This window comes from Chiloscyllium plagiosum, chromosome 23 (assembly GCF_004010195.1).
Source record: "Chiloscyllium plagiosum isolate BGI_BamShark_2017 chromosome 23, ASM401019v2, whole genome shotgun sequence".
NCBI classification, from domain to species: Eukaryota; Metazoa; Chordata; class Chondrichthyes; order Orectolobiformes; family Hemiscylliidae; genus Chiloscyllium; species Chiloscyllium plagiosum.
In genome coordinates, this window is record NC_057732.1 from 46,763,949 (window position 1) to 46,772,717 (window position 8,769).

Genomic DNA, 8,769 nt, shown 5'->3' on the forward strand with positions numbered 1-8,769 from the left:
TGCGGAAGATGGACTGTTCCACATATCCTACGAAGAGGCAGGCATAGCTGGGGCCCATGCGGGTGCCCATGGCTACTCCTTTCGTTTGGAGGAAGTGGGAGGATTGGAAAGAGAAGTTGTTCAGGGTGAGGACCAGTTCAGTCAGTTGAAGGAGGGTGTCGGTGGAAGGGTACTGGTTGGTATGGTGGGAAAGGAAGAAGCGGAGGGCTTTGAGTCCTTCGTGATGGGGGATGGAGGTGTACAGGGACTGGATGTCCATGGTGAAGATGAGGCGTTGGGGACCGGGGAAGCGAAAATCATGGAGGAGGTGGAGGGCGTGGGTGGTGTCCCAATCAAACTGACTTATTACAATTAACCAATCATCAATTGTTGTTCAACCTGATAAGGAACATTTATTTTTAATTAAGTCCTATTCTATAGCTGCACACCCCTACCCTGGTTAGTGTTGATTCATGCTCTGAGACACCTGCCTGAAATTCCATCCATGTTATTTCAGAGGAGTTTCCTTTGTACATTGGTGCTGCACACTCTTGTCTTCCTTATCATCCTCTAAGCTTTCTGTTTCATGTGTCTGAACTTACATTAAATCCCATTCACCTATCACCTGATGATCTCTATCTTACAGTGGCTTCCAATTAACACAGACACGTAGAAACTAGAAATAGGAGAAGGCCATTCGGCCCTTTGAGTCTCCTCCAGCAGCCAATATGATCATGGATCATCCTCTATCTCAATGCTATATTCCCACATTTTCTCTACACGACTTGATGCTTTTACTAACCAAAAAAGAGCAATCTCCTCTTCAATATATTCAGTGATCCAGCTTCCACAGACTTCTGTCATAATGAATTCCACAGGTTGATAGGGTAGCACGGTGGCTCAGTGATTTGCACTACAGCCTCACAGTGGCGGGGACGCGAGTTCGATTCCACCCTTGGAGGCCTGTCCATGTGGAGTTTGCATGTTCTTCCTGTGTCTATGTGGGCTTCCTTTGCGTGCTCTGGTTTCTTCCCACAACCCAAAGATGTGTAGGTTAGGTACATTGGCCATGCTAAATTGCCCATAGTGTCCAGGAATATGCAGGCTAGGTGGATTAGCCATGCGAAATGCAGGTGATAGGATTGCAGGCTGGGGCTGTATGGGATGCTCTTGGAAAGTGGGTGTAGACATGATGGGCTGAATGGTCTGCTTCTACACTGTAGAGATTCTATGACCACCCTCTCTGTGAGGAAGTACATTCTGATCTCAGTCCTAAACGACCTATCCCAAATCCTACGATTATGACCCCTAATCTAAATGTCCCCAGTCAGGGAAAACACTCTCATTGCATTTAATATGTTTATCCTATCAGAATTTTATAGGTTTCAAGCAGATCCTCTCTCATTCTTCTAAATTCAAGTGAATACAGGCCTGATTGAACTAATCGCTGCTCAAAGAAAACAGTCCTGCCACCTCCTGGTATCAGTCTCCCAAACCTTTGCTCTCTCCTTCTATGGTAAGGATACCCACACTTAGGTAGGGAGATGAAAACTGCACAGGATATTTCAGGTGCGGTCTCAACAAGGTTTCAACATGACTGCAGCATGATATACTCATGCCTGAATTTAAATCCTCTTGCAATGAAGCTATGCTTATAACTTCTCATTTATCCGTGTAGTACTGCATCTGCTCTGCAGTTTGCCCACACACTCAACTTGTCTAGAGCACCCTGCAGCCTCCTCACAACTTCCAATCATATTTTGTTTTGTGCCATCGGCAAATTTGAAAATAATATATTTGGTTCCCCCATGGGGCCCAAGCATTGATCCCAAAGGTACCCCACTGCTTGACAGTGTATTTGTTCCCACTCTCTGTTTCTGATCTGTCGGCTAATTTTTAGTCTGGACTAGGATATTACCCCCAAACCTTTATGCTTTATTTGTGCCTACCACTTTCTTATTTGGGACCTGATCAAAAGCTTGCTTCAAATCCAAATACACCCCATCCACTGGGTCTCCATTATCTCTTCAACTTGTTACATTCTCAAAAGGCTCATTAAGCACAATTTCCTTTTCATAAACCCATGTTGCTTTGTCCAATCCCATTGATGCTATCCAAAGATTCTACATCACTTTGTTTTTATGGTAAACTCTAGCAGTTACCCTATTGCTGAAGTTGGGCTAACTGGTCTGTAATTCTCTGGTTTCTGTTTTGGTACTTTTTAAAGTAATGGGATTACATTTGCCACCCTCTAGTCTGTCGGAACTGCTCAGGTGTCTATAGCAATGTGAAAGATGACCACCAATTAATCAAATATTTTCAGGACTTGGGGATTTGTTGCCTCTGAACTCAGAAATTTCTATAACACCATTTCTTTTTACATTGGTATTAATTTTCTTCAATTTCTCCGTCTCACTTTATTCCCCAATATTTCCAGGAAATTATTTGTGTCCTCTTTTGTAGAAACAACCGACATATGTGTGCAAGTCTTTTGCTATTTCTTTCTTCCACCTCCCCCCCCCCGCCGTTATAACTTCCCCCATTTCTGACTGTAAGGGACGTACATTTGTCTTTGCAAACCTTTTCATCTTCACATATTCTTTGATGCTTTTACCGTCAGCTTTAAAATGCCCTGCAAGTTTCTTCTTGTCCTTTACTTCTCCCTTTGTTGATGAATAGTTTTGTCCTCTTTTGCTAAATTCAAAATCGATCCCAGTCCTCAGGCTTGTTTGCTGAAGCTGTGAAGTCATATCGTGTTTTACAAATTCCTCTGCAGATGTGCATGCTCCCGATCTTTCTAACCTCCTCTGCCAGCCTAATAAGACCGTGATATTTGCATACTCACATACTTGACCTTGGGAGGATTCTCCATGTTAATCCTTCCTTCATGCCTGGGTGCAAAGCTCAGAATTCCCTCCACAATCCCTTCTCTCCTCAGATGCTGTGTTATGCTTTCGATCATCTGCGCGAACATCTCCTTTTGTGGTTGATTAGATTAGGTCCCCTGCAGTGTGGAAACAGGCCCTTCAGCCCAACAAGTCCACACTGACCCTCCAAAGAGCAACCCACCCAGACCCCAGACCCATTCCACTACATTGACCCCCGAGTAATGCACCTATCATGGTCAATCTACCTAACTTGCACATCTTTGGACTGTGGGAGGAAACCGGAGCACCCGGAGGAAACCCACGCAGACACAGGGAGAATGTGCAAACTCCACACAGACAGCCACCCGAGGCTGGAATTGAACCCGGGGTCCCTGATGCTGTGAGGCAGCAGTGCTAACCACTGAGCCACCGTGCCAACCTTAAGAGTATCCCTCGCAGGCCCATTTCCTTACCTTATCAGTTTTCATTAACCCTGACTACAGTAATGCACATAACCTACACATCCCTGAACACTATGGTCAATTTAGCTTGGTCAATTCAACTAACCTGCACATCTGTGTTACTATGGGAGGAAACCCACACAGACACGGAGAGAATGTGCAAACCCCACACAAACAGTCGCCTGAGGCTGGAATCGAACCCGGGTCCCTAGCGATGCGAGGGAGTAGTGTTAAGCACTGAGCCACCGCCATCAGCGAAGAGGTGACATTTAGGGCCCTGGGACACCTAACAACATTTTTGGAGCTATATAAATGCAAACTGGCACTGTTGTTTTTGATTTAGACAATGATGGCTTTGCAGAGAACAGTGACAACATATAAAGAACTAGAAAGGATCACCAAAGGAACTGATTTTGTCTGAGGTTATGCAGTGTTGTATGACAGACAAGGCTTCACTGTAAATAGTTAATAAACTATTTAATATATGATATTATTTTTCGATATCCTTTATGTTATTCAGAAGGGTGAATGTGTAACTGTACATTTATCAACTCGACTGCTGAGTACAGATTCCTAGTAATGTAGCAAAGATGTAAGAGGCAGCACTAAACTAAAGCCGTTGCATATTGAGAGGGAATCAAGTAGTGAAACTGAAGCTGAAACCCTACTAATTAAACCTGACTTGGAGATTAATAAATCAAGAGGCTTTTTTTTTGTTAAATGGCAAACCTATTGGTAAAATCTCAGTGGTTACTTGCACCTTTGCAATCATGCGATGTGGAAAAAGGTGGTCTGGCAGGCAGTGTAAAATACATATTAAGCACCTTGCTTGCAAAGGATCAAGATGAGATGCTTTTTGGATCAGCTCACAATCATGTCAAGCAGGCAGAGACATGCATGAGTGCTGCAGCCAGTGTCTCAAGAAATGTCAGCCTCCTGTACATCAGCAGAACAAAACGATTGAACTGTAACAAAACAAATTAGCTTGTGCTATCATTCAGTCCTTCTTGGTTTTCCTTTCGGAGTTTGCAGAGCAAGAATTACGAGATTCCTCAAATGAAAAGAAATGGGGAATCGCTGAAAATCCGAAGTAAAAAGAAAACAAGGCAATCTGGATATTTACAGCAATGTCGAGCAATGCCAGATGGGATAGAAGAATCCAGGAAAACTGGTGTTATCTTAAGATTTGAGAAAAATTGCCCAGAGGGCAAGTCTGAAAGGGTTTCTTCACACAAAGGCTAGTAGAAATTGGGAACACTGTCTCCCAAAAACCTGTTGAGACTGGATGTCTCAAAAAAGTTTAAAAATTTAGATCAGTCAAATCTTGTTTGGCCAGGGTATGGTGATTTCTTATTTGTCTGCTGGCAAGCTGTGACAGAGAGAAATGTTCATATGGAATGAAAGCTAGAAAATGTCAGTTTTCACTTTATAACTGTGATACAATGTTAAGTGAAACTACGTTTTTCCATCTTATTAATACATCATCATGTTAATGAGTTATAGAGTGGTAGAGACAGACCATTTGGTTCAGCTTGTCCATGCCCACCAGATATCTTAAATTAATCTAGCCCCATTTGCTAGCACTTGGCCCATATCGGTCTAAACCCTTCATATTCATATGCCCATCCAGATGCCTTTTAAATGTTGCAATTGTACCAGCCTCCACCACTTCCTCTGGCAGCTCATTCCATACATGTCCCACCCTCTGTGTGATAAAGTTGCCCCTTAGGTGTCTTTTATATCTTTCCCCTCTCACCCTAAACCTATGCCCTCTAGTTCTGGACTCCTCCACCCCAGGGATAAGACTTTGTCTATTTACCCTATCCATGCTCCTCGTGATTTTATAAATGTCTATAAAGGACACCCCTCAGCATCTGACGCTCCAGGGAAAATAGCCCCAGCTTATTCAACCTCTCCCTATAACTCAAATGGAGTTGAGATACAGATCAAATCTGATCTGAGAGGCTGAATGATCTTCAAAACAACCTGTATTTATGCAGTACCTTTAAAATGCTTCATAGGAACATTATAAAGAATGTATGACAGCCAACCATGCAGGAAGCCCCAGTGGCCTAATGGATAAGGCACTGGCCTCCTAAGCCAGGGATTGTGGGTTCAAATCCCATCTGGGGTGTGCTTAAATTTGTTTTTAGGGGCAGCTCAGTGGTTAGCACTGCTGCCTCACAGTGTCAGGGACCCAGGTTCAATTCCACCTTGGGCAACTGTCTGTGTGGAGTTTGCACATTCTCCCCATTTCTGTCTGGGTGCTCTGGTTTCCTCTCACAATCCAAAAATGTGCAGGTTAGGTGAATTGGCCATGCTAAATAGCCCATAGCATTCAGGGATGTGCAGGTTAGGTGCATCAGTTAGGGGTAAATGCAGAGCAATAGGGTACTGTAATGGGTCTGGGAGGGTCAGTGTAGACTTGTTGGGCCGAATGGCCTGTTTCCATACTGCAGGGATTTTATGATTCTATGAAGAAGAACGCAGATTACCAGAGATGTGGTCAAAGAGTTAGATTTTATGGAATGTCTTAAAGGAGGGATCAGAGGCGGAGAATGGAGTAGGAAGGGAATTCCAGAGCTTAGGCCATTGGTCAGTATAAGTTGTCGCTGCTTGTAAACAAATGAACATGAAACAATGGCAATTTGGGATGCTTAAGAGGCTACAATTATATCAGTGTGGACTATCCGGAAATTAGATGGGGCAGTGCCATTGGAACTCAGGGCCATCAGTACTGGAGACAGAGCAAGACGGAATGGGTTGTTCTGCCATTAACTGACATGGATTTGATGGGTTGTGCACCTCCCACACCACCATAAATGATTCTATCTCTGATGGTTGTGAGGCCAAAGGAGATGGCAGAGAAGGATAAGACCTTGGAGTTTTAAAGAAAGGACGGGAATTTTAAAATCAAGATGTCACCTGACTAGGGGCCTGTGTAAGTCAGGAGGCACAGAGGTGACAGGTGAACAGAGGTTTGGACAATCTCAAGTTTACAGAAGGCAAGAGATGAGAGACTAGACAGAAGTGTATTGGAATAGTTAAGTCTAGGGGTAGCAAAGACATGAAAGAGGCTTTCTACAGGAGATGAGCTGATGCTGGGGTGAAGTCCGACAATGTCATGCAGGTTGAAATGAAGCAGTTATAGTGAAGGTATGGTTATGAATGCTGGATGCTAACATTGGGGTCAAGTATGACATTAAGATTTCGGACAGAGTATGTTCATCTTAGACTGCACTCGGGGAGAAAGATGGAGCTGATTGTTAGGGATTTAAAGTTTGTTGACACTATAAAAAAAATCTCTTCAGTTGCCCCTTTTCTTTGCTTGGAGGAAATTTCTGCTCATTCAGTCCTGGATATGAAATAAGCAGGTTGATCATTTAGTGGAGAAGTCACACTATTAATAACTGCTCATTCTCCTCATGATGTTTTTCTCACCCTTTGTTCTAGATTAATTTCTGCCTTTACACTTGAGTTTGACTTCTTTTATTTAATCTAATAGGTCTCTGTAAACTTTTTAAACTTGAGAAAGTCTTGCCTTTTGTCCCCTTTCACAATGGTGGGAACAAGTTCTAAAATCCTTCTGACTTGCCAATTAGCTCTAAATCCCATTTTCATAGCAAATGGGAATTCTATAATTTAGAGATTGGCATGGACACATCAGCATGACAACAACCATTGACTTGTCATGGCTTTAACCCTTTAGATGGATGTCCTGGAGATACACCATAAATCTGGAGTCTGGCTAAGTCTGGACGGATAAACAGAGTTGTGGTGCAGGAGACGTTAACATTCACCAACAACATAAACAGAAATTGCTGGAAAAGCTCAGCGGATCTGGCAACATCTGCGGAGGGAATTCAGAGTTAACGTTTTGGGTGAAGGGACCCTTCATTAGAAGTTCTGTGTCAGGGTCACGCGGCCTGAAATGTTAACTCTGATTTCCCTCCGCAGATGCGCCAGACCTGCTGAGCTTTCCCAGCAATTTCGATTTTTGTTTCTGATTTACAGCATCCATCTTTTGATTTTTATTAACATGCATCAACTTTGGCAAGTACAGTCAAAAATAAAGGCTAACCCTAATGTAAGCTGATAGTTTCATCTGCATCAATAAAGTAGGGTATATAAAACAAGGGATAATCAGAGAAACTTGACACAATGTGAGTTACAGCTTATTGCTGGATAAAATTCTTTGCAGTGCCACTAATGCCCAGTTCACTGACTCAGAAACTGTTGACGTTGTCACTGCAAGGAGAACATTGAAGAAAAGGCAAAAAAAAAAAGATTGTGCTCTGCAACACTGTCATCCCTCACCTTAATGAGGACAAGAATTAATATGGATCAGGACTGGCATTCTGCAAGGAACGACATCCATCCCTGTCTGCTCAACCTGCTCCACACTGGGTGGATTCATCTCACTCCAAGATGAAACGTTGCAAGTGATAATTATAAATTTATGGGGAAATACAGCTGAGAGGTTAGGAAGAGCGCCTTAAGAACAAATGAGAAAAGATGACAAGCTAAAATTAAACCAAAACACAGAGTGTGAGCAAACCATTATCAGCCTGGTCATTAGCATCACAGATCTTAAAGGAATGACAGAATCATCGATGTGATTCCTGAACAAAACCTGTCGGCTGCTGATTGGTAATTAAAACTTACAGGTTGCACAAAATTATGTACATGTCAGAGAAACATTGAAATCAGGAGTTGCACACATTTGTACACTTGTACTTTGCAGGAATTTTTTTATTACAGAGATAAGGAATCTGTTTTTATGCATTAAGCAGCAAGCATGCCATACTGAGACAATGTCCTGCTTTGGTCAAGGAAGTACAGAGACAAAAAATGTAAGAAAACCTTGACTTGTCAAGGCTTCCATGTCTTGGAGTTGCTGTAGAGATCAAACCAACCACAGTCTGTGAGTGTCTTCGTGTGTGGAGATAAGTGTTTATTTCAGTTTTGCAGGCAGTGTCTGAGCTTGCAAAACTTGGAACACAGAACTGAACATCGGATGTGGTTCTACAATTGGACAATATTTGCTGGATAATCCAGAGTGTGTGAAGAAATATGCTGACAACTAATTTAGGAATTTCAGTTGGGTTTGCTTGTGTGGCACATTTGAGTATACTGGAAGCTAGAAATATATTAATACAATAGGAACATACATATATTCTTTGCAAAGAGAAGGAACATGTACACATACTGTTTGTTTCAACTTGACAAAGCAGGCAATATCCATTCACTGGTTAAGTTCTCAGGCTAATGCCTGAAGAATCCGAGTCACCCCATCGAGTTTAAAATTTCAACATTCTCTGTGGCAGCATCTCTACCAATCAGAACTCACTCGCCAACTAATCAGAACATCCTTCTCAGACTATACAAATGCTGGTTTTTCTCTTGAATTAATATACTTACTAAACATACTGATGAGTGCAAGTTGAAAACATGTGCCTTTC

The 8,769-nt window shown here is 42.5% G+C and overlaps 1 non-coding gene across 1 annotated transcript; it reads left to right on the forward strand.

Annotated features, from left to right (window-relative positions):
- The first annotated feature begins 5,368 nt into the window (after positions 1–5,368).
- On the forward strand, positions 5,369–5,441 carry trnar-ccu. Its single transcript has one exon. It is a non-coding gene; the product is annotated as a tRNA-Arg (tRNA).
- Positions 5,442–8,769: the final 3,328 nt, after the last annotated feature.